This window comes from Triturus cristatus, chromosome 6, assembly GCF_964204655.1.
Source record: "Triturus cristatus chromosome 6, aTriCri1.1, whole genome shotgun sequence".
Taxonomy (NCBI): domain Eukaryota; kingdom Metazoa; phylum Chordata; class Amphibia; order Caudata; family Salamandridae; genus Triturus; species Triturus cristatus.
This window is the reverse complement of record NC_140589.1, coordinates 1,678,162,440-1,678,189,667: the sequence shown is the minus strand read 5'-3', so window position 1 is coordinate 1,678,189,667 and position 27,228 is coordinate 1,678,162,440. Positions and strand designations below refer to the sequence as shown.

Below are 27,228 nucleotides of genomic sequence, written 5' to 3'. Positions count from 1 at the left end.
CATAAGTTTCTAAGGTAGCTTTTGAAGAAATGATATTCATTCTTCTAAACAGCACAACTTTCTCCTTGGAAGAAATCAAAATAAATGGGGAAAAGTGATATACACGTCCTGTTTCCTACGACTGACAGAGTTCTAAGCCAATTAAATGTTTAACAAAAGCGAAAGTACTGCAGTAGTATCTCAATACTATTGTGGTACCCACTTAGTTCACAAACACAACCTACAGTTACAATATTAACACAAATAGCATTAAAAATATAACTAACCATGAAACCCTGAATCCATATTTGAAATAAATTAAATAGGATTTACAAATTTTAAGGGGTTACTGCAGTAATTCAAGGAAATGCTAATGCATTTAAAATGCTGCCACTGATGATTCTGACGATCATAATAAACTTTGAACTTTTGCAGAAGTACTGCAGTACCAAAAATTATTTTAAACAATTAATATCATAATAAACAACATTATGCTTTCAGACACATTTTTATTTAAAGACATTAAAAATTAAATTAATTGAAAAAAATCAAAGGTTGAGTATAAGTTAAATTTAGGAAGACTTAATTATTTGTATACAAAACGAATTTAAGCTACCCAAACCATAGACATTCTAAAGTTATAGTTATACCTTTATAGTTATAACTTAAAGTTATAATTAGTTATTATTTGCGCCTCCCTAATACTTAGTATAACTCTCGCACCTCCGTACAGAGTGTTGTCAACTTGCTAGGTGCACTACTAAAAAAGGGCCCTGGGGGTCTCCCGGCCCTATGGCCAACCCTGCACTGCACACAGCTGAAGGCTGTGTGCAGTGTGGGGTTGGCCAAGCCTTGTGGCCAACCCCTCACAGCACACAGCCAATGGTCATGCACAGCATGGTGTTGGGTTCATGCAAGGGGTTTGCTGTAGGGCCTGGCCCCAGGTTAGGCCCTGTGGCCAACCCCCGCTGTGCTTGACTGAAAGCCCTGCACAGTGTGGAGTTGGCTGCCTTTTCTGGAGTTAGCCACAGAGCATAGCCACAGGCAGGCGATAACGCCCATTGGGCTTAACGGGTTTCAGCCCCTCCCCGTTGTGTGTGTCAGCCTGGGCTGAGACAGCTTTCCGGGCACACACAGAGACAGTATTTGAGCTGCCAGCCACACCTGCGTACTTCACAGGTCTTTAAAAAACACTTGTTAACGAGGCTTTGTTGTTTTTTCACCCCTTCTTAGAGCCCCTGCGTCTCTACTCTGCCTATGACTGGAACAATTAGCCCCCCCCGCCCAAAATTTTTATCAGCCCGCCCCCCGAAATTTGGCTCTAGTTGTGCCTCTAGCCACAGGCCAGGCCTTATGACCAACCTGTGAGTAGTGTGGGGTTGGCTGCAGTGCCTGGCCATGAGCGGCCAAGGTTGCATCTATGTATGGTCATTAAATATTACTTTACGTTAAAAATACTTAGAAATTCTTCTGGAAAAAACAAAGGTTAAAGTAACATAGGTAGGTGGGATAAAAAAGATAATTTTTTTCCTTCCAAAAAGCACCGTAGAATCTCATTGAAAAAAACAAATGTCAAAGTAACATTACAGTTAGGTGAATATGTTGGTGACAACATGGACGTTTTGAACTAAAAACACAAAAAAAGTCACCTGTTATAGTTAGTAGAGCTAACTATAACTTGTGCCCTCGTCAAGCACTGCTTATGACCTCACAAATTACATCACTCATAATATGTTCTATGACATCATTTATGACATCAAAGATGACATCTCAAATGATGTCATTGATAACAACACTGATAACATCACCAAGGCACCCTGGGGGATGGGGTCCTCGGTGCTGTGAAAGCTCAGAGGGGGGAGTGCGCTACCTCACCTTAAAATAGAAAAAGGCCCCAGGAGATGGGGACACTTGGGGCCTCAGGTAGAAGGGGCCAAGCGCCCTCTTCCCCTCATAAAAAAAAAATACAGCCCATGGGGATGGGGTCCTTGGGAAGGTGGGCAAATGCCTCCAGCCTTCTAGGCTTGGGAAGGTAGGCACGCACCTCCCTTCCCTTCTAAAAAACAAAGATATGGATGAGCAGCGGGGCACCCAATATACATTTTTTAAAAGCTGCTCATTTATTGTTCACTGCTCCTTTGAAGAAGCTCCCCATAATGCCTTAGGGCATTATAATAAACAATATTGTTATACTTGTGGTGCCCCTAGAAGCGGCTCACTTTTTATATTTTAGTGTTGGGACTCTTTGGCAGAGTCAGTAAGTCTACCAAAGTGTGGCCAGGACCATTCGAGACCCACCTCATGCTGCAGGGTGGACGTGTGTGGTGTAGGGTTGCCTACTGCAAGAGTTTGGCCGCATTGCCTGCGTGCAGGCCAGGCCCCTTGGCCAACACCCCAGCCATGGCTGAAGGCGGGGTAGTTTGCCTTAATGTATGGTGATAAAATATTACTTTACATTAAAAAAACAAAAAACAATTCTTCGGAAAAACCAAAGGCTAAAGTGACGTTATAGTTAGGTGAAAATTTCAGTGACAGCGTAATATTTTAAGATAAGAAAAAACACTGACATTCACCAGTTATAGTTATCTCATATAGCTATAACTCGTGCCTTAATGTAACTATAACCTGCACCCATGCCATGCACAGCTAGTTATCCTACATATTACATCACTCATGACATGATATCATTCACGGCATGTTCTATGACATCTATCTATCTATCTATCTATCTATCTATCTATCTATCTATCTATCTATCTATCTATCTATCTATCTATCTATCTATCTATCTATCTATCTATCTATCTATCTATCAATCACCTTGTGACAGTTGCCACTGGGTAGTTATAGTTAGGTTAGCATTCCCATAGGAAATGCCTTTTTTGATTTGCTAATAACTTTGGCACTGTTTGACAATTCTTCACAAAATTTCCCAAAGCAGTGATCTTTTTTTGCCTAATTTTAGGGTGATCCATCAAGTGGGGGCTGAGAAAAAAAGACGTTCCTAAAACGCAAAATCCCCATGCATTTTCCATAGACTTCTTTAGGCAGCGCTACCGCAAAAACGGAACAACACCCAATTTGTCAGGAAGCTAGATTTTGGTCCGCAGATTGTGCTTTTTATGATTTAGTGTAAATCTGTTAAGTGGTTTTTGAGAAATGAAAGTTAAAAAATATTTGTATATTTGGTTTGCGAGAGTCTTGCGAGTGTCCCACGAGAGGGTAAACATAAAAAATGGTGCCATCTGATTCGTGGGTGTCCGCAGGGAGGGGCAAGGAGGGGCGCTTGCCCCCCCCCCTGGAGCGCGCGCCCCTCCTTGTCCCCCCTCGTGTGTCAGCCCGGGCTGAGACAGCTTTCCGGGCTGGCGACCGTCTTGTTTGCAGCCGCACCCGAGTACTTCACAAGTCTTTAACAGACCATTTACGTGTCAACAAGACTTTTTTTTTAGGCTTTGTTGTTTTTTCACCCCTTCATCTCCACTCTGCCTACTGCTGGAAGAATTAGCCCCCTCCCCCCCCCCCCCGAAATTTGTCGAATTCCCACCCCCCCCCCCCGAAATTTGGGCTCTAGTTGCGCCTCTGGTCTGGGACTAAATATATTTTCACCCCCCCTTCTGCTGTGCTCCGAATCCACTCCGAAACTGACGCTAATTTCGATGCTTCTACCAGGCCAGAGAGTGGCGTGCGTTGTACACCACGGATCACTGGAATTTTTATGTGAGGCTAACCGGCTATGAGTATGACTGTGATTACAAGTGCAAGTAACATTACTTGAGAGGCCGAGTGGATGTACTCACACATTTCACGATGATCTGAGACTAACTAACTATCTTGTGTACTGCTTACTATCGCCAATGATTTCGTACCGAAGCTTTCTGATGGAGTGGGTGTTCTCTTTTTGTTGAATCCACTGCTCTGAGTGCTGACATAAGGGCCAAAAAACTACAGCTGCTGTCTGATTGTGAGGAAGGGGTGTCTACTTTCCAGATCATTCGGGGGTACTTTTCTCAGTCCTTGCACTGGATCTGGCTTAATTACTGTACAATATGCACAAACTACATAAAACCAGGAAGAATGTTTCTATTCGACCCTCCCACTCTTCATTTCTCTGTTGGTCTCAGTACTGTTTCCAGTACTATTTCCAGTACTTAATTTGTAAAAAAGTAAATAAATAGGTCTAGGGACCCAATGTTTTTTTCTTAGAAGCTGCCAGCAGCACTGCTGAACACCAGGGTGCCAAATACCAAGGCTGCTTACTCTTGATTCCAGCTCACGCCTCTACTGTTCACCACCTTACACTTCTCTCTCTTTCTCCGAGTCTTGCCCATTCTTTTTCATCCCTGCTTCATGAACCCAGTTCATAAGTGGGGCCTCTTATTTTGGTATCCGGGCCTTTTCTACTCCAGTCTGACACTGACTGAGTCTCCCAACACTTCTCCCCCCTCCTTAGAACTCAGAGGGGGATCTCCCCTCAACTCTTAAACCTCCAATAAGTTTTGGATTTTGTCTCTCCCTTGTCAGGTGAAAAATGAGATCTGTTCTCTGTTACTACAGATGATTCGAGTCCTGCAGTTATGGTAAGTTGACACTCACTTGGGCCATGTGCCACAAAGTCCACTGTAGAACTACAGGCTGTATGGCACTAGTCACGCTAGTCGCAGAGGCAGCAGTAGATGGGCTTGCTAAACAGATTTTTGTAGCATCAGCCAGTCAAAATCTATATATAGATGTTAAATCACGCAAACAACCACTATATGGTGGCAGATACTGGAGGTGCCTGCATTCTCTTTCCTCAAGGACAATTTATTAAATTACAAACAGGTGCTTCTGAGTCACCTCTGTCGCTCATGGTCCAGGTGATGCTGTCTTTCCTGAGAATGTTTTTAAAAGGCAGAGCAACACCCTGATGATCAGACAAAAAGGAACCATTAACTGAAAACAAGCTGAAAAAAATAGGTCACTCGGGGTCTTACATACAGCATAATTGCGCTGTGCAAATGTTGATGACCTTGAGTCCTTGCACTTTGCTATCAAGAGGCCCCAGTTGAGAGTCTCATCTCTGGGAGTGCTGGCGTTTTAGTCAACCTCAGTTTGGATTCTGCAAATCTGCTGTGATGCAGGCAATTTCAGAGTCTTAGGCAACATTACATTTTATCTTTTGTCAAGGTATTTCCCATAATAACAAGGCAAATGTAGGCCATTTGTTGCAGTTTTTCACTTCCTCCTGTGCATTTGTGATAGTGCTGTCAAGTAACTGCCTGCAACAGCCTTAATTTATATCCGACAGCCGCAGCCTGTGCAGGTAAGAGCGGTGGGGGATTTCGATGGACAATGCAGAGTGAAAATTAATTATTTATTTAATTTTCTCTCATCATCGTCCGTCGAAATACACCCCTCCCCCACCAGGCCCCACCGCTTTTACCTGCACGGACCGCGGCTACATCCAGCCCATTATACCCTGATAATCCCAGCTTTAGTCCAGAAGGCCATTTTCATTTCTTGCACCAGGTCCCAAGGCATCAATACTGCTTTAGTGGGATAATACAAAATAAACATATATGGTAGTGGGAATTTCCATAGATTGAGTTGTATCTTCAGAGCAAAGACCTTGCCCAGAGAATGATGTGGTTGCCAAGTCTGCCAACATTCTGATTATTTGCTGGATCGGGCTGCACAATACTAGATGGGGTCCTGAAAGTTGGGGTTGCATGCACTGACCTTGTGGCAGTTTCACTCAAAAGAAGGTTTTCCGTCAAATGGTGTTGCATGAGTTCTATGATTTTTGGCCAGATTTACCACTCTTAAATTTACAAAACACTGATAATGTTGTTTCGAAATTGTGAAAATTAGTTGTCAGATAACACTTCGGGGTAAAAATGGTTGACAAAGATGCTAAATCCCAACTTCCAGAAATGTAAGTGATTGGGGGGCCTCCACTCCTAAAAAATATTGTCTGGGGGGACTTCGCCTAAAAAAGTTTGAAGACCTCTGATCTACACAGTGAGTTCTTCGGGAGGGGCTGGATCTCAGGACGACAGTGCTGCTGATCAGCCCAACTCCACTGAATAGTATCAGAAGACCAGGCAGCAGTTTCTAAGTAAGTTCCAGTAACTTTAATGCATTCTACAGCATCAGCATTACCTACTGGCTGCATATCTAGGTTACTCTAAGTGAATGGTGTTCTAGACTTACATGCATGGAAATTTCAAGGAGGACAGTCCCCTCCGAATATGCAAATGTAGTGTAAGCTTGTAGTGTTCAGCGTTTGGGGTGCCAGGGGGTAACTTTAGGGTTCAGGTTGGGTGTGGGTTTTAGGGTGCCAGGGAGTAAATTTAGGGTTCATGGTGGGTTAGTGATTGGTGTGCCAGGGGGTAATTTTAGGGTTCCGGGTGGGTATGGGTTTTGGGGTGCCAAGGGGATAATATTAGGGTTCAGGGTGGGTATGGATTTTGGGGTACCAGGGGGGTAATTTTAGGGTTCAGGGCGGGTATGGGTTTTAAGGGGCCAGGGGGATAATTTTAGGAGTCAGGGTGGGTATGGGTTATAGGTTTTGGATTGCCAGGGGACTAATTTTAGGGATCAGGGAATGTATGAGTTGTAATGGGCCAGGGGGTAATTTTAGGGTTCATGTGTGCTCTAATTGTTGTCCAGTTTCAAATGCAGAGTTCACCACTTTTTTTCTCAGCTTGGCCTGAGCATTACCCAATCCTGATTGTCTGCCATTTGAGCCCCGCCCCTATAGATTAACATTAGCCACGCCCCTTCATTTGCCAGGTTATCCCACCCTGGAAAAATTTCTGCGGACGCCCATGATCTGATGGAGAGGCCCCTTTTTCCCTTCAGGAGTCTCGCTCCCTTGGGAGCTAGAGACTCCCATGAGTTCCGTGGGAGCAAGCACTGTGATTGGCTGGCTTTCGGAGATTTAGAAATGAAATGGCCACCATTACTGTTTATTGTGAATAATTGCTGGTGTTGTGAAAATGAAGTAAAGAGCACTATAAGGGGCAGGTTAAAGGCATCCTGTCCCCCTAGAATTTGAGAGGAGGTCTGTAAGAGATAAGTACTGTGATGAAAAAAAGTGTAATTTTCTTTTTCCTCGATTCCACGGAACTTTTGCTGGATCATGAAAATTAGAAAGGCGTAGGCGATCTATATAAATACTATACTATGCACATATGTCACTGTAGAGAGCAGTGTCAGTGGAGAGGCTAGTCCTTTATCACAGCTTACTTCACGTGGCTACCACCTTTGGAATAGGTCATATTGGAGAGGGCAGTCTCTCCATACAGGCCACTATGCATGCCTGTTGCCCTGGGGAAAGTTGTCAGCGGAGAGGCCACTCCCTTCCCATACTCTGCTATACATAGGTGATGCCCTGGGGATAGCTGTCAGTGGAGAGGACAGTTCTTCCCCATACCCTACTATGCACACTCATCATCCAAGATCGAGGTGTCAGCGGGGAGGCCAGCCCCTCTCCACATCCTACTACACACACTGGTCATCCTGGGGAGAGGTCTCAGCAGAGAGGCCAGTCTCTCCCCACACCCTAATACTCATGCCTGCCTCCCCAATTTTGTGTCCTGGCTGACTGATACTGCCACAATGGGGCCAATAGAAAGTTGCACGAAAAGCCTTAGCATATTAACAACTTAGTTGACATGGAACATAGGCAATGATAGGTTGCCAGTTATTACTCACTAGATATATGTGACCTATACGGGGGAAATGTGATGCTTTGGTATTTTAGCATACATATAGTCTCATAGTACAGTTACATTGGACAACATAGAAATTGAATAGAATATGTAAATCACACATTTGTTGATTGCAGATCTAAGGGATTGTTGACACCTATGGTGATAGTAGCAAGTGTATGTGTTTTTGTATGATGTAGGAATGAGACATATTCACATATCTACAACATACATGTGCTAATCTAGACATATAGTAACATTTTCCTGGGTATGTGTAGGTAGACTTACTCAGTTTAATTATTTATCTGTGTAAGCAGTCGGTCCACATGGCTCTCCAGGCAGGGCAACAGCTTTGGCAACTCTAGCTTGAGGCTGAAGAGGGGCCAACACGGGTCTTGCAATGGTGGCAGTCACCTAATTAATATGAATATGGTGGACCTTTTTTATAGTCAGTCCACCTCTGGTGGCACTACAAAGTATGTGCACGGCTAGGTTAGGCTGGTATTGTTGTGACTTTGGACTAAATATGTGGCATATGTTTTTAGAGTGCTGTTGAGAGCTATTGTTTTGTCACACACCCGACTGGTTGGTTGTGATGGGCTGTTGTGCCAGTACTGGGTGTGACCCTGCCACACATGCATTGATTGCTGGTGCTGGTTCTTCTAATGGTGTATGCACAAGGGGTAGGTGGATGAAAAGTGATGAAGGTCAATACGTGTACTTTGTGTCTGTGTGGTTACATGTGTAAAAGTTCAGAGGGGTATTTTTGCATGTGCATGAATAAGGCTTTTATCTCATGTTTCCCATGTGTGCTGTGCGTGGACATGGTGACATTAACAGTGAGTCTGATGTATTGATACGTGTGGAGCTGTCTGCATCATACCTGGCTAGACAGTGGTTCTTTCTGGATCAGGTAGGCTAGCTGTGCAATGGACGAGGTACTTGGTGGAAAGGATACGCTGTGCATGGGGGTGAAAATGAGACGTGATCCGGCTCCACAGACGGAGCATACCGCTGCCACCTGTAGCTTTGGAAATCCTTCACCCACCTCTTCTCATCCTGCTATTGTTTTCTTGATGCCCTTCTAAGTGTGTTCCTCCACCTCCAAATTTTTCATTATGTGGCTGACATCCTGCCTCAGAACCCCCTTCTCCTCTGCACTGAAGGAGTGTGAGGGAGACTCAGCAATTCATCATAATGGTCAATTACAAAATGTCTCCTCTTCTTTGAAATGTTCTTCCTCTTGAGAGGGATGGTCTGCATATTTATGAATCTAGCAGGGCTCTATATCGAAAAGAAACACAGCACAAGAGGGAGCAGCCAGAACCCTGATTGTGAGACATTCGTAAGTACTTCAAATGGTGATTGGTGCCTGGTGTGAGTCATCATGGTCATGTGTGATATGTTCCCTATTTCCTTCGATTCTAATTCAAATTTGGCAATGGCATATTGGTACTCCTACGCATGACTAGTGATAGTACCCCAAAATGATAACTGTAATGTTACTTCTACTCCTAAGTCTAACTCCCCACCTCATTTTCATGGTTGCAATGGGAGTGGAGATGTACACCTGCTACTGTCTGCAAAAATCCAAACATTTTTGTAAAAAGTTTCTTGAATTTGGAAATTTACGCTCCATGATTAATGTACTACTATACATGTGTAATTTTCTTACCTCTGTGAACTGGGAGACTACTTTCATCATAACTGTCAGCATTGCAATAGATTCAAATAGATAAACATTTTCAAAGTTTGCATGAGGTTTTATTTGCTTTTTGCATAATGCTGAGAACACTGCTGTGTAGTAGAGGCAGGCTGGTTGAAATTAGAGAGACTGCTGACTGTAACATATTTGTTACTTACTGAAAACATTTCTTTAAATTGAGAATTGCTATTTTTCAAAGTTTCTATTGAGTTTTAACAAAAGTGAGGAACTGGTACTTCAGCATACACCAGGTCCAGTCTTAGTCACAGAAATCTGAAAGGTTACCCCCCTTAAAGAATAAGCCTCTGCCCAATTCCCCCTGCCCCTCATTGTTGTTTTCATGTCTTATTGACAAATTAGTCCCTTCAGGTGTATCAAGTCTCATCTCCAGCTGACCTCCGTCAACGCCACCTTCAACAATGGTTATAGCACTATTCCAGGAGTAAAAAGGTCCAGAGCTCTCCGTCAAGGTGTGCAGTGTGAACGCTGGAATGCCCTTGGAAAGATGTTCCAATAATGACTTCCATAGCCCTTCTAAAGAAATGTGCAGTACCTCCAATGGCCAACATCTACCTAAGTCTGTGAAATTATTATAGGTTGATGGTGGGTCTGTCTTTTTCCGTTAAAAGACAATGGCGAGCTTCGTTGCTCCCAAACACTGTGAAGTCAAATATCGATCTGTCTTGGTGATGTGATCATATGTTTCCAGTCCCAAGACAAATATTCTTGGATTAAAGGGCAGAGGAAAAACCGGCACCTCGCGTGGTGCGTTTAACACTCATAGATTATAATGAATGTAAATGTTTCAAGCTGATATAGCATTTGTAAATGTCCTTTAATATTTACCATTTTCGGGGAGGGGTTTGGCATCTTTAGATAATTATACCAGTGCTTCATATGGGGCCATACTGTTTTTCGCAGCTGCTTCAGCTGGTAGAGGGCAGGTTCTGATGCGAGTCTCTAACTTTGATTACCTAGGTGTATGGCTGATGAGTAGCATGTTTTGGTCCCCTTAGATTACTAAGAGTGCCCTAAAGTTACAACGGGAATCGGCAGCCATTTTGAAAACATTCAAGAGGACAAGAAATTGTTCAAGAGGGCAAAGAATTGAACTGTAGGCCCGGCCTTAGAAATATATGTCAAAAACCCTGAGGTCTGGACTTTATTAGATGAAGCTGCGGGGAAAGGAAAAAGCCATCAAGCTGTCTGTAATAGAAAATAAATTTCTAAAGCCTTTAGTGAGCCTCCTTCAGAGTACTCCTCTCTTGGTTATTGATCTGGGTCATTGTCCTCTTGACCACATTTTAAAACTGAGGCCATTGTTATACTGGCAAAAATTACATCACACAGCCGAACTAGCCCCTTATAGATCAGCTCTAGAAGACCTTTGATATTTTAACAACTACCAGGCTATATCTTGGCTTGTACACATAAAACATTCACTGTACCAAATTAGGGCTGGGAGAGCTCTGGGAAACCCTGACAGAGGCAACTAGGGTAACAGGGCCAGTTTTATAAAGAAAGATTCTATCACTTTTTATGGGAGAAGTATTTGCACAATTGTAAACATGGCTCCGTAGCAGTTACATTTTTGGACCTCAAGTGCTCTTTTGAGCCTTTTCTAGACAACTTAATTCCATTTGTGTCTAGGCAGCTGTTTGTGAAATTTAGGCTCGAAACAAACTTGCCTACAAAGGCAGCAGTGGCCCGTGCAGGTAAGAGCGATGGGGTGGTGTGGGTGGGTTGGGGGGAGGGGGATTCGACAGACGACCATGAGGGGAATTAAATAAATAAATGATGTTTCCTCGTCATTGTCTGTCGAACTCCCTCCCCCTTCCCTGCCCCCGGCCCTACCACCCCACTGCTCTTACCTGCACGGGCCGCTGCTGGACAAAGGCATTTTGTATGTCTTGGGAAAGGGGTAGTAACAGGAGTGATGGCTGGCGGGCATGGAGGAAAGCTTCTGAAACGATGCCCCAAGTGTTGTTCTTCTGCAACCCCTACAGCTTTCCATGAAGAAATGGATCTTACTGGCTCATCCACCCGCTGGGGTTCGGACAACATCTAGAATCCCTGAGAATCCTCAGAACAAGCACAGCCAATCTGATAGTATATAATGTGGCTACGTTTTCGACCTCCATGTGGCTAATATGGAATACGGAAATTTTTAATGTATTGTAATCTACCATGCTGTTCAATTGTTTTTAAATTGCCTCATGATTAAGCATTGTTTTATTTTGGGCTACAATGTGTTTTGATTAATTTGAATGTTATAAGTATATATTTTAAATTAAAAGTATCTTTGTGTATTTATATTATTCATTTTTGCCGTGTTTTGTGGATTTTATCTGAAATAAACCTAGATGATTGATTGATTTCAATTAGAATTGTGTTTGGTAACATTGTTTCCATAATACGGTTCACACACATTGTGGCTAAGCAAAAATGTCATACACTTTGTTTTATCATTTCATCAAATCATATTGTTGATGCTCAAGACGACCCCGAGAGGTACTCTAAGTGAAAAAAAGTGATCCCAATGTTGCGATTGCCAGTGCCGGAGAGTGGTAGTTATGCTTAGGTGGTAAAGCCCATCCATTCACATTGCCTTTATTCTGCCCATTACACTAACTGCAGGCTACCTTGTCAAGATGCACTAACCTTGTAAGACATATACCTAGGAAAAGGGGAATAGGACCAAAGAGAAAAACAAAGTCACACCGCCTGTTCACACAGCTGGACGTGATTTGTTAATATCTGCTGTCAGTCTCTGAATTCCTAACTCTCTATTCTGGAATGAAACTTGCTATTCTTTCTGAGATTCAACATTATTTGGTAATATTTCAGAAATATGTCGTTCTGATTACTTTCAATGTGGCTGGTTCATAACGTACTGCCATACTTCTTCTAAGAACAATATTACAGTGTGTGCGAGGCGAGATTCCTCTGGCTCTTCTTGTAGAAACAATGCAAGTACATTTTGATTGAATCTTAATGGATGACTCCTGTAAAGGTGCAAAATAGGAATTTGTAATCCTTATGTATGACTCCTTTTCCCCTTAACGTACCTTGTACAAACGGTTATCTGTAAATAATGTAATTTATTATAAATGTCACTTTTAAGGTGGCATTAATCCAAGTGAATTGTGTGACTACCTGGCTTTTACTTTAGACTGAAGTGCTAAAGCAATTGAGGCGTAACCTTCTTTTGGTTGCTTTTCTCTTTCCTTTTCTCTTTCTATTGGTAATTGAAAGTTTCAATAGTTTGCAATTTAAGAGCGCATTAATCATATGAGGCATTGTGTAATCATTTTCAAATTTATCCATATTGAAATGTAGATATGAATGAAAGTTATTAAGCATTCAGTGATGAGGTACTTTTTTATTATATTGATTAGGTTGTATATATTCCACACTTTTCTCTAATTAAAATTATTGTTAGTATCTTTTTTTTAATGTTATTATTTTTATTTTATAGCCACAAACATATATACATCACATTGGTAAGAAAAAGATTCCGAGACAAAATACCGATAATCGTTTGTAGAGCACATAGGAGCACAAAGACAAACAAAGCAACATTATGCATGTATCCAATTACAAGCACCACCATGATAATAAAAAGCAATTATACAGGGAGAAAAATAAGAAAAATACTTTGAATTCTTAATCCCATTGGAGACTAGACCATATCCTTTTGAATTTTAGCCAAGACCGAGGGCCTCTAACTTTAGCTAACGCCATCTCCATTTCATAAATTTCCCTAAGTAAGACCCAGAATTCGTTAATACTTGGACTCGTACTTTGAATCCAAGATCGGGCGATACATAAACAAGCACCAGCCGAGATAATGGAAGCAAAGGGTTTCGTAAGACAACCCAGCTCTGAAAATATTCCCAATACCAACTCTTTCTCAGAAACCAGATTGTCGTAGCCAGCCAAGGTTGCAAGAAAAAGAGTTATGCTAGACCAAAATTCCTTCAGCATTGGACATGTAATAAACATATGGCTTAAATCTGCAGCAAATTCTTGACATTTCGGGCAGTATGATTTAGTAGTATTTAAATTATTAGCCCATTTAGAAATTCGCTCTGGAGTGTAGTAAAGCATAAATATAGTTCTATATTGCTGAGGTTTCAGATTGACTGATGTTACTGCTGAGTCTATAGTTTCTAGAGATTCATGTATCTCCTCTTTAGTTAGATTACAGTTGAAAATCCGGCTTAATTAAGCCGCTATCTGTATGCCATCTGCCATTGTCACTAACCACTGCTATAAGTTTCTGCCAATAATTCTTCGTCCAGTAGTGCCACAAAAATACAGACAACCCCTCAGAGGGACTAATTAACTCTAACAGACCCCGACCACGAATGAAATAATCCCTTACTTGCAGAAAATTATAAAAATGAGTTTGTAGCAAACCAAATTCTGCTTTCAAAGATAAAAAAGATCGTAATCCATGTCCGTCATATAAATGACCCAACCGTGTCACACCCTTACGTTGCCATTCTTTCCCGGAATGATCATGGAATATATTAGGCAGCAAAGGGTTCCCCCATAATGCAGTATATACGTGCAGGTCGGGATACTGCATATACCTTACAAATTTCAAGCCAATATTAGTATTGTCCCTAACTACCTTGAATCGCACCCGCTTGTAGTAATTTGGGCCAGATGTTTTGTACAATAGAAACCCAGTACCGAGTCCACAAGTCAACTGGTATAAGAGCCAGCTAGCACTGATTTCGGGTCCTTTAAGTAAGCTCTGTGTTCGCCCAGTGAATGCGGCCCAAAAATATAATTTAAAATCTGGAAGTTTGAAACCACCTTGCTTATACGATAATTTTATATATCGGATAGCTCTCCTGGCATGCCGGTATCCCCAGATAAAGCTACCGATGGCACTATCAAGACGTTTGAAAAAGGTCGGTGGTACCCTTAATGGGATTGTGCGAAGGAAATACAAAAACTTCGGAAGGACGTTCATTTTAACAAGGTTACATCTCCCATATATACTAAGGGGTAGCCGGTGCCAACATCGCAATTTTGCAGCTACTTTATTCAACAATGATTTGTAATTTAATGGAATGATATCGTTGACTTGGCTACTGAGACACACTCCCAAATAAATTGCCGTCCTTGTGACCCCTGGGGCCGCTGGGGAGTTTTCAAGTTGAAAGTTCAATATCGTCTGTGTTTTGTCAAATTTAATTTACAGCTGGAAAAAGAGCCGAATCGCTGTGCTTCATGGGTTATCGCAGCCAAAACATTCACTGGCTTAGTCGAGAAAACAGCAATATCATCCGCGTATGCGGTTAGTTTTAAATCCATCCCATTTGAAGTAACCGGAATAATATCCGCATTAGACAATAAATGCTTGATAAAAGGCTCAATATAAATAGCAAACAATAAAGGGGATAGCGGACAGCCCAGCCACGTACCCGTTTGGACTACAAATAAGGATGAGGATTGACCATTGAGTTTAATTGCAGCTGTTGTTCTCCTATACAACTTTTGCACTGCCGAGATGAACCTTTGACCGAGACCTATTGAAGACATTGTTGCCCGTAGAGCTCCCCAAATTACTCGGTCAAAGGCCTTCTCGGCATCCAACATTAACATCCTCAACTGCTGACCCAGTTGTCCCGAGACATCAAATGCAGCAATCGCAGTATTAATATGTGCTGCCGTGTCTCTTCTGGGAACAAAACCGTGTTGCTGCCCAGAAACTAATAAAATGAATGACAGGGGCCAATCGTGTAGCAAGAATTTTAGAAAAAAGTGTAGCATCAACATTAATCAATGCTATAGGCCGGTAAGAGCTCATGTCATCTATAGGTTTCCCCTTTTTAGGAAAAACAACGATATTCGTAGCGTTCCAAGAAGAGGGAACTTCTTCTCCTTGCATAATTATATTCCATAACGCAAGGAAGATGGGGATCAATGTAGTTTTGAAAGTTTTAAAAAATTTGAGCGGGATCTTATCCTCGCCAACTGCCTTGCCAGCAGGCAAAGCGTTAATTGCTTCCTCAACTTCCCTCACACCTACATCTTTTTGCAGAGGCTCTGGGAGCCAAGAGTCCAGAACTGGCATTGTGCACTCCTGTATATAGTCTAGGGCAATTTGTTGATTAAAGCAGAGTGAATCGCCGTATAAGTCGGCATAGAATAACCTAAATTGTTCTACTATACCCGTAGACCTAGTATATACCAAACCATCCACTCCTTTAATTGATTTTACATATGATTTAGCCCTTTGATCTGCAATTTGGTTAGCCAACAATCGGCCTACCCTTTCGCCGTATTCATATTGTTTAGCTCTGTATTTAGGGTAATTATTTGCAAATTTATCCCTCAACCTTCTCTTTAGCTTAGCTCTAGCCTCGACGATCTGCTGATAAATCAGTTGTTCACACGCGTCCTTTAAGGAAATCGATGTAGCGTGCTGACGCTCCAAGTCTAGACAACGTTTTTGTTCCGACTCCAGCTGACAGAAGCCCTGCCGATTTTGTTTAATAGTATATTGCAACGTAGCGCCTCTAACACAAGTTTTCAGACAACCTCATACTATTGGGATAGGAGCCGTGCCCCAGTTGTTATCTATATACTCCTCAAGTATAGTTCTCATAAAATCCACATATTCTGAATTACTGAGGAGGTGTCTAGGAAAAGTAAATTCCCTAATTGGTTCCCGAGTGCTTAACTGCAACTGCACTGTTAATATAACCGGGTTGTGGTCAGATGTAATTTTAGGGCATACTGCTACAAATGCATTTTCCAGAATAGTATTATTAGCAAATATCATATCAATCCTCGAATAATGTTTATGTGGTGAAGAATAAAAAGTATATCCTTGTATATTTGGACATAAACTCCGTCAAGAATCCTCCAACTGATGTAAGTGGAGAAGTTCTAAGATAGCAACCCTGATCTTACACATTCTAACACAGGCAGTAGTATTAGTAGTATCAATCGTTCTATCAAGAATACAGTTAAAATCTCCCATCACAATCATTTCACCAGACCACTCCAGCAGCTCAGAACTCAAATGAAATATAACATCCAGGCAGTCCAGATTAGGGCCATATACCGTACATATTGTAATCTTACGCCCATAGATCATCATTTGAGAAATAGCCCATCTCCCTTTGGAGTCAGCAAGTTATCGAAGAACAACAGCCCTATATCTCCTAGACTTTAATAAAGCAACCCCGCGAATAGAAATTGTTTGCGACATGCAAACAATAATATCATATCCCAATTGTTTTAACAGAGCTCTATCCTTATATGACATATGCGTTTCCGCCAACCTAAATATATGTGGCTTAAATACATGCAGCTCTTCCCTTACTAGCCGTTGCTTTCCAGCTTGATTGAGTCCCGCTACATTCCAAAATACATTTAAATTCCGACATTAAATAATATTTGTAAACCCTGTCCAGTCTTCAGTACCCAAATTACGTGCTCCTCTCCCCAGTGCTCTGCCCGTGTGAAATTAACTAAATTGTGGCTTTTTACATCCCCCCTCCCTAGCTTGTTTGTAATACTCCTGGACTTCTGCTCTCTGAGTGTACAATGCTTGCATAATACTAGACAGTGAATGCTCCTCTCCTATCCATTCGGATTGGTGGCAGAAGCACCTAGCTCCGACATAGTTGATGGTGGCACTGCGGGGCTTGAAGCTGGGGAAAAGACTAAAGATGTTGGAGATTCACTAATAGTGGTGGATACAGACTTCTCTGGAGCGTCTGCTAATGCTGACTGACCAACGTCAACTCTAACTCCCTCTCCCTCTGGTAGTTCTGTAGGGGTGGTTGCCGTGCTACTAGCGTTTGATAACCTAGATATAATGTTTTTCACTTCACCTTTTGAAGAGACCCATTTACGCAATAGACTGACTGCTGAACCAGCTTTTGCAGTGGTGGTTGAAGCCTCCTTTAATCGCCTCATTGCATCGATCACTTGTTGCTTTACTCCCCCGCCGCTGCCTTTACCGCCTTTGCATGGCCTAACAACTTTAGAGCATTTAATTCTTACACCCTTCCCCCGCTAAGGGTATTGCATTGATTGTTCTCCAAGCCTTGTGCCAGATTGAGCCACTGCGTGTCAGAAGCAGTTGGAGTTCGGATTGGCACAGCCGCCCCAGCATTAGCCACAGTATCAGCCGCGATATCAACAAGATTATAAACTTGTTGCTCTACAGGATCGCCTCTGTTACTAGTAGCTACATTACAAGTATCACCACTCCCTTCCCCAAGGCTCTCGTCTATTAGCTGAACAACAGTCTTGATGGAATCGATGCGTTCCTGTGAGATTGATCCAGTAAGAACAGCAGTCGTAGCTATTACTGTAGAACTAGCAGTCAAATTGTCTATTTGGCAGTCTCTTGTACCCACAGGACCATCTTTCTCTTCATTTTCTGATACTATATCGCCAAACTAATCACTGCTAGTTCAATGTCTTACCGGCTTCTTGTAAATTAACGACAGGGTGTGCAGGAAATATATCCCTAATCTTGTCTATGTTAGCTGGGCCAGCCTCACCACCTCTCACATCCTGTATTGCTGCGTTTAACACTTCGGCCATCACAACACCCTGAATGGAGTTTAAAAAACTACTGGCCAATCTACTTGCTCCTATTCCCAGTGAAGGTAGTGGAAAAGATCATTAACAATCAACTCATGACACACTTGGAGCAGATCAGCTACTCAACGCCTTCCAATCTGGCTTCTGCAGCAGTCTTAGCACCAAAACCGCCTTGATCACAGCCACCGACGACATCTACACCCTCCTTGACTGAGGAGAAACAGCAGCTTTGAGTGTCGAAAGCTGCCAAGAGGTCAAGCTCTCTGCAGCTTTCGACACTGTATCCCACCACACACTGATCAAAATACTCCATCACATCGGTATCGAAAGGGATGTGCTCAGATGGATCACCTCCTTCCTCACTGGAATAATCCAGAGGATCTACCTTTCACCTCTGAACCCAAGGAGATCACCTGCAGTGTTCCTCAGAGCTTATCCCTCAGCCCCACGCCCTTCAATGCATGCATGACCCTGCTGGCCGACATGGTCAGATCCCACGGTCTCAACATAATTTCCTACACAGACGACACCCAACTCATCCTCTCACTCACCGACGACCCCACCACCACCAGAACCAGCTTCCACAGATGCATGACAAAAGTCACCAACTGGATGAAGTACAACTTCCCAGCCGCGGTCGGTAGTAGGAGTTCCTGCAGGGCGGTGACGTGGGGAGGGGGAGGGGCAGGGTGGGGGTAGTAAACTATGGATTACGGAGGTTTAATGGTAAGTAAACATATAAATTAATAAAACGAATTTCGTTGCGTGCACTACATCCCCAAATGTGATGCAGTGCACGCAACGAAATTCGTTTTATTAATATATATGTTTACTTACCTGTAAACCTCCGTAATTCATAGTTTACTACCCCCCACCCTGCCCCTCCCCCTCCCCACGTCACCGCCCTGCAGGAACTCCTACTACCGACCGCGGCTGCAACTGCCTGCAGCTGAACAGAGGCAAGACACAAGTACTGATTTTTGGCAAAAGCAGCAATACATGGAACAACTTCTGGTGGCGATCAGACCTAGGACCCTCATTCACTCCTTCTGACCACGCCAGAAACTTCAGAATTGACAAGAAATTCACCATGAAATCACACATCAACACCATCTCCTCTGCCTGCTTTCTCACTCTGTGCATGCTACGTAAGATCTTCAAGTCGTTACCCCCTACATAAGAAATGCACCGTGACACAGGCCCTCATCCCCAGCTGACTGGAATACGGCAATACCCTCGATGTAGGAATCGCTGCACACCTCTTACACAGACTTCAGACCATACAGAACGCCGCAGTCAGACTCACCACAGCCTTTCCCAACTAACCCACATCACACCTCACCTCAGGCAAGCTCCCTGTACAGAAGAGATTCCAATTGACGCTGCTGACCTACGCACACAAGGCTCTACACACCCAAGGACCCGCATACATTAACCACCGCCTGAACTTCCACCAACCATCGAGAAGACCACGCTCTGCCTCCCTTCCACTTGCCCATACTCTCCGCATCTACTGAAGCAGAAGTGGAGTACACTCCTTCTCTGACATCACAGCAAAGCCCTGGAACACCCTCCCCTCACACCTCGGGACCATCACCTCACTTCCAGAATTCCAAATGACCCCCGAGACCTGGCTGTTCGAATAAGCCTACGGGACCTGCAAGCACCTGGATACCCTATCGGGTAATTAGCTGCGCTTTATAAATCCTGATTGATTGATTGTGTTAGAAATGGGGTTTCTGGTTGTCAGTCGGTATGCAACCTGCTCAAGCAGGAACCATCCCTCTAAGCAGAATGAGTTCACACCTAAGTTTACCTGTGCTCACCCTTTAGTAGCTAAGCACAGAGCAGTCAGGCTAAACTACAGAGGCAATGTGTAAGGCATTTGTGCAAACGTCCTGTAACACATTGAAAACACCACAAAAGGACTTCACCCCAGTTTAGATAAATAGCCAAAATGTATCTAATTTAAACAAGACCAAAACGATAAAAAACAAAATAATCAACTGAAGATATGAATTTCTTAAGAGTAAAGCAAAAATACAGTTCAGTCTAAATTTGATGGAGTCGAGGGCCGGCTACGGCACCGGGAAGGACCCGCAAACAATACCTTGGAAACTGAAGAGGCCTCGAAGACCTTGAGGTGAAGTGCGGCGCTGATGCGTCAATTGTGTGGGTGCCGCAAGTCGGTGCAGGAGTCGGTGAGACACACGCGTTGCAGGTCGAACTCTGTGTGATTGAAGTCAGGAGTGCTAACTTTGGCAGTGGTTGCGCTGTCATCAAGAGCGGTGGTTTCAGGCAGTGGAGTCAGTGACGGTGCAAGGCGTCGCCATTTGTGAGACCAAGGCTGCAGTGTAGTCAAAGTCGGTGTCTACAGCCATGGTGAAGGCAGCAATGTTGCATCGGTGGAAGCGCTGTCGTCGGTAGACCCAGGACTGCAATGTCATTGCAGGCGGTGTTTCTTGCTCGTCACGATGCAGTGTCTGTGGCTTCGGTGCAGGCAGCAGTGTCGGTTGACGATGGCGGAGTCGATGGCATTGTCATCAGTAAACCCAGGGCTCAGGTGTCGTCGAGGACAATGACCACGGCTATGGTGCAGGCAGTGGAGTAGGTAATGGTGCAGTGACTACGTCGTCAGTGACCGCATCGGGAATGCTTTTATTTAAGTTACAGCACAGTAAAAACCTCCAATGGCTCAGAACTGGAATTGGCACCCCTTGGCAGGTTCAGGACTCCCAGCAATGGAGTCCAGGTATTGTAGATGAAGACTTTGATGACCCTGAGACTTCCAACAGGAGGCAAGCCCTCTTTGGAGAAACTTGGAAAGCAAGCTCAAAACAGCAAAGTCCAGTCCTTTCACTGCCCAAGACAGAAGCAGCAACTGCAGGCCACCACAGCAACCTAACAGCCCCTCCTAACAGCTCTTCAGCTCTTTTTCCTGGCAGAGTCATCAGTCCAGAAGTATTCTAAAAATGGGGCAGGAGGGTCACAGCCCCAGTACTTATACGTTTCTGCATTTGAAGTAGGCATATTCAAAGGATATTCTTTGTAGTGCACATATCCTGCCTTGCCCTGTCCTGACTCCACACACACTACACAGGGGTGGAGACAGCATTGTGGGAGAACAGGCACAGCCCTATTCAGGTGTGAGGGACAACTCCTCCCACCACTCTAGCTCAGGAAGACTTATCAGCCTGGTGACGGGCCATCAGGATATGCAGGTTACACCTCAGACTGTGTGACTTTCTAGGGTGAATGCATAAATAGCCCAACTGTCAGTCTAAACCAGATGGGGATTCCACAGGAAGACAGAGGCACAGAATGGTAACGCAAGAAAATGCCCACTTTCTAAAAGTGACATTTTCAAACACACAATTTAAAAACCAGCTTCACAGAAATATATATTTTTAATTTTTGAGTTCAGGTAGCCCAAACTCCAAATCGCCATCTCTTCCCAATTGAAAGTTACACTTGTAAGGTGCTATGAGGCAGCTCCAATGATACCCTATGGGAGAGATAGTCCTTGCAATAGTGAAAAAAACCCGAATTGGCAGTATTTCACTATCAGGACATGTAAAACACATCAGTACATGCCCTACCTTTCACACACACTGCACCCTGCCTGTGGGGCTACTTTGGGCCTACCTTAGGGGTGCCTTACATGTAGCTTGTGCCTGGCAAGTGGGTGCACTTCATAAAATACTGGTAAACCTGGTAGTATAACAGATACAGGGTGCACAGCCTAACGGTCGGGCCCATCGGCCCTTGTGAGTCCATATTTAAGTTTAAACACAGTCCTCATATTTGTAACCAATCTTGTCCATTTGTAATTCACTTATTTTAATCAATTTTTTTGATTTAGACTAGTTGAGACGTAAATATTCACATCATCCATGTTTTATTCACGTTTGAATGTTTCCACAATATTACAATCCACTATGGTATATTCCTAATATGTGACAGAATATGTCTTGATGTTAACGACTTGACCCAAGGCATTTCGAGAATGATCTCTTCTTCAGGGGTAACTGTGAAACATTCAAGGAAAAGATTCCATTACGATCAGCGTTCTGAAATCATGTTTACCCCACATTGTAAAACACAGTAAAAATTATAATGTGTTGCTGCTAAAAAACATTTCAAAATTATGCTATCCATTATTCACCTGCAATTAAATTAACCCCTTCGATGAGAGTGACGGAGTGGTTCCGTCATGCGCGTCGGTTGCGCTGTGCGCATGATGGAACTGCTCCGTCACGTCCCTGCCCGCGCACGGAACCTTCAGCACAGCGCGGTAATCCGCGCCGCGCTGAAGGGGTTACCATCTTACACCGACAAATAAAAACAACTTACTTTGCACATATAAACAAACAAATTCTCCCGACAACCAACTAAACCGAACACATTACTCTGCCGCCATCATTTGTGTGCAAGATCCCCCTTTCCCCAAATTATTGCACCTAAAACTAATTTATAAATTGTGACCTATAAATCATCCCACTTCCCATAACCGAAACAAAAGAAATACTTTTAATGTAACCTCACATGAATTCCAAAAACATTATCAATGTGCTAGTGTTGTTGAAAAACGAACCATTAAAAGCAGTAACATAAAATGCATACATTAATAAAGGTTAAACAGAGGGGAGGAGCCTAGCGCGCAACCAAGATGGCCGCATAGGCTTAAGGCTCTCGAGGGCCTCCGCAACCTTCCACGTCTATCCTGACTAAATCCTGCTAAATTTGACGGGCTTTTGCTGATGCATTCACGCTGAGGTGCCACCCGTTTTCCGAATTCTGATCGGACGCCGGGAACCCGAATGGTTGCCCTCCGAAGTTTGCGGCCTGCTGGTGCCTAGGTCCCGGTCTCGAGTTGGTGAGGTGCCCGGGTACGAAGTGAACAACAGCGGCATGCAGGGCTTGACCTGCCCCGTGCCCCGCACTTTCACTTTCGTTTTCAAGTCTGCTGTTTGAGATCGGCCGAGGAACCTTGGTGTTTCAGAGGAGCGCGGACAACGGAGTGTCTGGCCCGATTTTTGGACTATCCACGAACGTCCTGTCTGCGATCGCAGTGTCTGCTTAAATCAGCCAAAGGGTCTCTGTCCCTGGCGTTGGCGGGTGCCAACCTTGGTGGCCTCCGGACGATGGCGGCGAGACTCGAAGGGGACAAGTCGAAATCTAAGTCAACCCGGAGGGGATCCTATGCTCAGGCCAACAACATGGACCGCTACGCGCAGCTAAAGGGATCCCCCGCTGGCCTGCATAAATCGCCTGAGCGGTCTAGGGAGCCAGCGGGCCCAGCGTCGGAATTTACCCTGCAGGACGTTATGGGCGCCATTGAGGAGATGAAGGCTGCTGTGGGTCAGCGATTTGATACCCTGGCACATAAGTTGGACGCGGTAATGATCGATGTGAATTTGGTCAGGGCAGACCTGTCCAGAACCAACGAGCGGGTCGACTCCTTGTCACAAGCGGCGTCGAGCCTAACTGTGGACGTGGCCGCCCTGCAGACGGAGGTCCGTAGGTTGCGGCTTGCCAGTGACCAGACTGATCGTCGACTTGAGGATTCGGAAAGCAGGGCTAGACGGAACAATGTCCGTATCATCGGAGTGCCGGAAAGATCGGAGGAATCTGCTGCTGATTTTTTTGTGGAGGATCTGGTGATCACCCGTCTCGCGCCCAAGGGATTGAGCAAGTTCTTTGCGGTGGAGCGGGCCCACAGGATTCCGGGTGGTGCGCCCAAGGTGGGTGCTCCCCCGCGGCCTATAATCGCCCGACTTTTTAACTTTCGGGATAGAGATGCTATCCTTCAGGCGTCGCGGGTGGCTGGGCCGCTGAAGTTTGAGAACTCCAATGTTAGCTTTTATCCGGACTTCACACAAGCGGTCCAGAAACAGCGGCTGGGATTTTTGGGTGTCAAGCGGCGCCTGAGGGACATGGAGCTGAAATACGCGATGTTATTCCCGGCGAGGTTGCGGGTTGAGTTCCAGGGTCGTTCCCATTTTTTTGACCGACCGGAGGCGGTTGGTGACTGGTTGGATGCCCTACCGCGGGGACAGGATCGAGACGATCGGGCGGAGGAGAGCGGACGGGATGTGGTGGTGCAGGACTAGAACTTGGTTCCTGGCGATGGACTAGATTGACTATTTATTGCACCTTGGCTCAATTACACTCTAATCCGGCACATCATGCCCCTCAAATGTCTGGGGGTTGTGGGGAGCTTTTTGGGGTCCTTTCCTCCTTCTGGGGTTCTTGTGTGGTATATGTTAGGGCGACAGGCACACTGCAAGTTGGGGGGGCTGTTCGGGCTCAAGCAGGGGTGCAGGGAGGGGGGAGTTGTGGTTTTGGGTTTGTGGGGGAGGGGGGTTGTTGGGGATGGTTGTTGTTTTTTATGTTTAATAAAAAATGAAACCGTTGTCTTAAACCGCTCCTGGCCTAATGGCCATGGTCTGTTATAGGTGCTTACGGACTGCCGGATGCTTTGCCGCTGGTTCATTTGAATGTATGGCGTTACACTGCGGGCCCACGGGCTCTAAAGCGGCCGGCCCTGGTGGTTGTAGGCCCTTGTATGTCTTTTATTGTGTGCTAACGGTTTCTAATAAAAACAAATTCAAAAAAATAAAAATAAAGGTTAAACAGAATACAGTGTAATTACGAAGCGTTTTCAGTTAGTCATGTGATCAAAAAATGTCCTTTTAAAAAAAAAAATGTCCTTGACATGAATATCTATGTCTAGCTTGTAAGAATATTTTATCATTTCTTTTAACCATTTAATTTAAGCAATTGTTTAATGGGGTGCAAACTCGAATTGGACAGAAACACTAATAACATTCACTCAGTGAGAGAATGCACACCCTCATTTTTATCTTTGGTGCCCTTGCCAAGTCGACATGGCAGTTTAAAACTACCCACACAGACACTGCAGTGACAAGTCTGAGACACGGTTGCAGGACTACTTATATGGGTGGCACAATCAGTGCTTCAGGCCCACTAGTAGCATTTGATTTCCAGGCCCGGGGCACACGGAGTGCACTTTACTAGGGACTTACCAGTAAATCAAATGTGCCAATCATGAATAATCAAGTATAGTCACAACTTACACAGAGAACACTTGCACTATAGCACTGAACAGCAGTGGTAAAGTGCCCAGAGTTAAAAAGCCATCAGAACCTAAGTCCAGTATACAATCAAAAATATAGGAGGCAGACGCAAAAGACAGGGGGAACCACACCAAGGATACCAGATCTAACAGATTGATTATGGACTGACATCAAATTCTGAAATGACAGCATCCTTCTTGTTGGGAGTCTCCATTGATAGGGAGTTTGGAAGTACCAAGCATCTAAGCAGATAATTTGAAAGAACCTCAATACATCGTTTAGCTGGACCAGGGTATTCGTGAGGTGCTATCACAATAACGTTTTAACAAAGACTGATAAAAGTAAATTGCAAAATCCTCCCTTGTTTGACTAGGTCAAGAAAACTGTGTTAAGTTATGAGTTGAGTACCTAAGTTTAATTTCTATGAAGAAATTGTACTTCATTCTATTTATTAAAAGATAAACATATATGTTACAATTTTGTGCATTTTTTTTTTACAGATGACCCAAAGAACTGTCCTGACCTTAAGCTAAGCGGAAGCATTGTTTACGAGGGTAGCTCAGAAGAGCTGGATGATGCCGGCACTCAACTTAACATTCGTGGACTTTTCCTACATGTCTTGGGTGATACTTTGGGCTCGGTGATTCTGATCGTCAATGCCACAGTTTTTTACTTTCTTTGGAAACAGTGTCCTGGTGATGTGCTGTGCATCAACCCCTGTGTGAGTAGCCCCTTCGAAGATCAAGGGCATTCATGCGTAAACCATACTCTCACATCCCTGGCAGGAAGTGGATTGAATGGGACAGCTTGCCATGAAACCGGCCCCTGTTGGTTGATTTATGTGGACCCATCCCTGTCCTTGATGAGAGTTTTTATACTCCTGTTCACATCATTTCCAATACTCAAGGAGTCTGCCCTCATCCTTCTACAAACTGTTCCAAATCATATTGACATTCACTCTTTAAGCCAAAAACTAGCAGGCATTGAAGGAGTTGAAGCCGTTCACGAGCTGCATGTTTGGCAACTTGCTGGTAGCAGGATCATTGCAACAGCTCATATTAAATGCATTGACCCTTGTATGTACATGGATGTTGCAAAGCGCATAAAAGTCTTATTTCACAATGAAGGAATCCATGCTACTACCGTTCAGCCAGAATTTCCAACCCTGGGTTCGGACTTGGAGATTTCTTCATGTGAACTTCCTTGTAGCCCTCAGTGTTTGCTAAAGCTGTGCTGCGCAGGAACGAAGGAGAGGACCACCGACCCAGCTGCTCTTTCTGACTCAGAAAGCAATGGTGAACCTTCCAAAAGTTCTGAGGAAGGAAGAGTAATGGAGGACCTGGAACCACAACAGTCATAATCAACAACGAAGATAAAAAAAATTGAGCTGGGGTAATAAATGAAACATCTGTGAAGTTCATGCTTAATTAAGTCCATTCTTTCCATGGAATTTAAGGTGACTTTTTATGCTTTACTTGCAATTTTAAATACAGGTACAATGCTCTTCGGAGCTTTATGACTTTTTCATTTCATGTATATGTGGTTGCCACTACAGGTGCAGGGCTGCAGCCCAGGCTACACAAAGAACCCTGTGATGACGATACAAGAGGGACGGACCAGAGGATGGCAACATTGATGCTATCAGAGCCAAAAGAGAAGTCTTCTGGATTTTCTATCTTGAGACGGCTGTCTCAGGATTGAACGAATCTATCCCCTGGGAGAATGCCATTCAGTGAAGGGCCTGGAGACGTTACACTTCTGCACGGATTGTCCTGTTTTTTCACATTCGTTAAGTTTTTCTGTTCGAGACTTATTTATGAGAGATTTTCTGTTTAGGTTAGAGTGTTTATTTTTTAAACTCACTAGTTTGCTTTGTTCTGCATATTTCCTTCCTGTTTTATTTTAGTCGATTTTTGCTTCAAATTTATTTTTCTTTATAGTGTTTATATTCTCTTTTTTGGTTATGCCCTGATTCCTGGTTCTTTTATATTTTATTTTTTTTTATTTTTTTCATTCTTCGCAATCCGCGGTTTTTCTGTCCGCCCCATTTTCGGTTTTTTATGTTTTGGACCGTGTTTTTTGTTTATTGATATGTATATCTTTTCTCTAGTTTTTTTTTTTTTTTTTGTATTAGTTGGTTCTGATAGTCTGTCTTCATTGTTAC

General features: G+C 43.8%; 1 pseudogene; it reads left to right on the top strand.

Annotated features, from left to right (window-relative positions):
* Positions 1–5,855: 5,855 nt before the first annotated feature.
* Positions 5,856–26,450, top strand: LOC146821805 (proton-coupled zinc antiporter SLC30A1 pseudogene; annotated as a pseudogene).
* Positions 26,451–27,228: the final 778 nt, after the last annotated feature.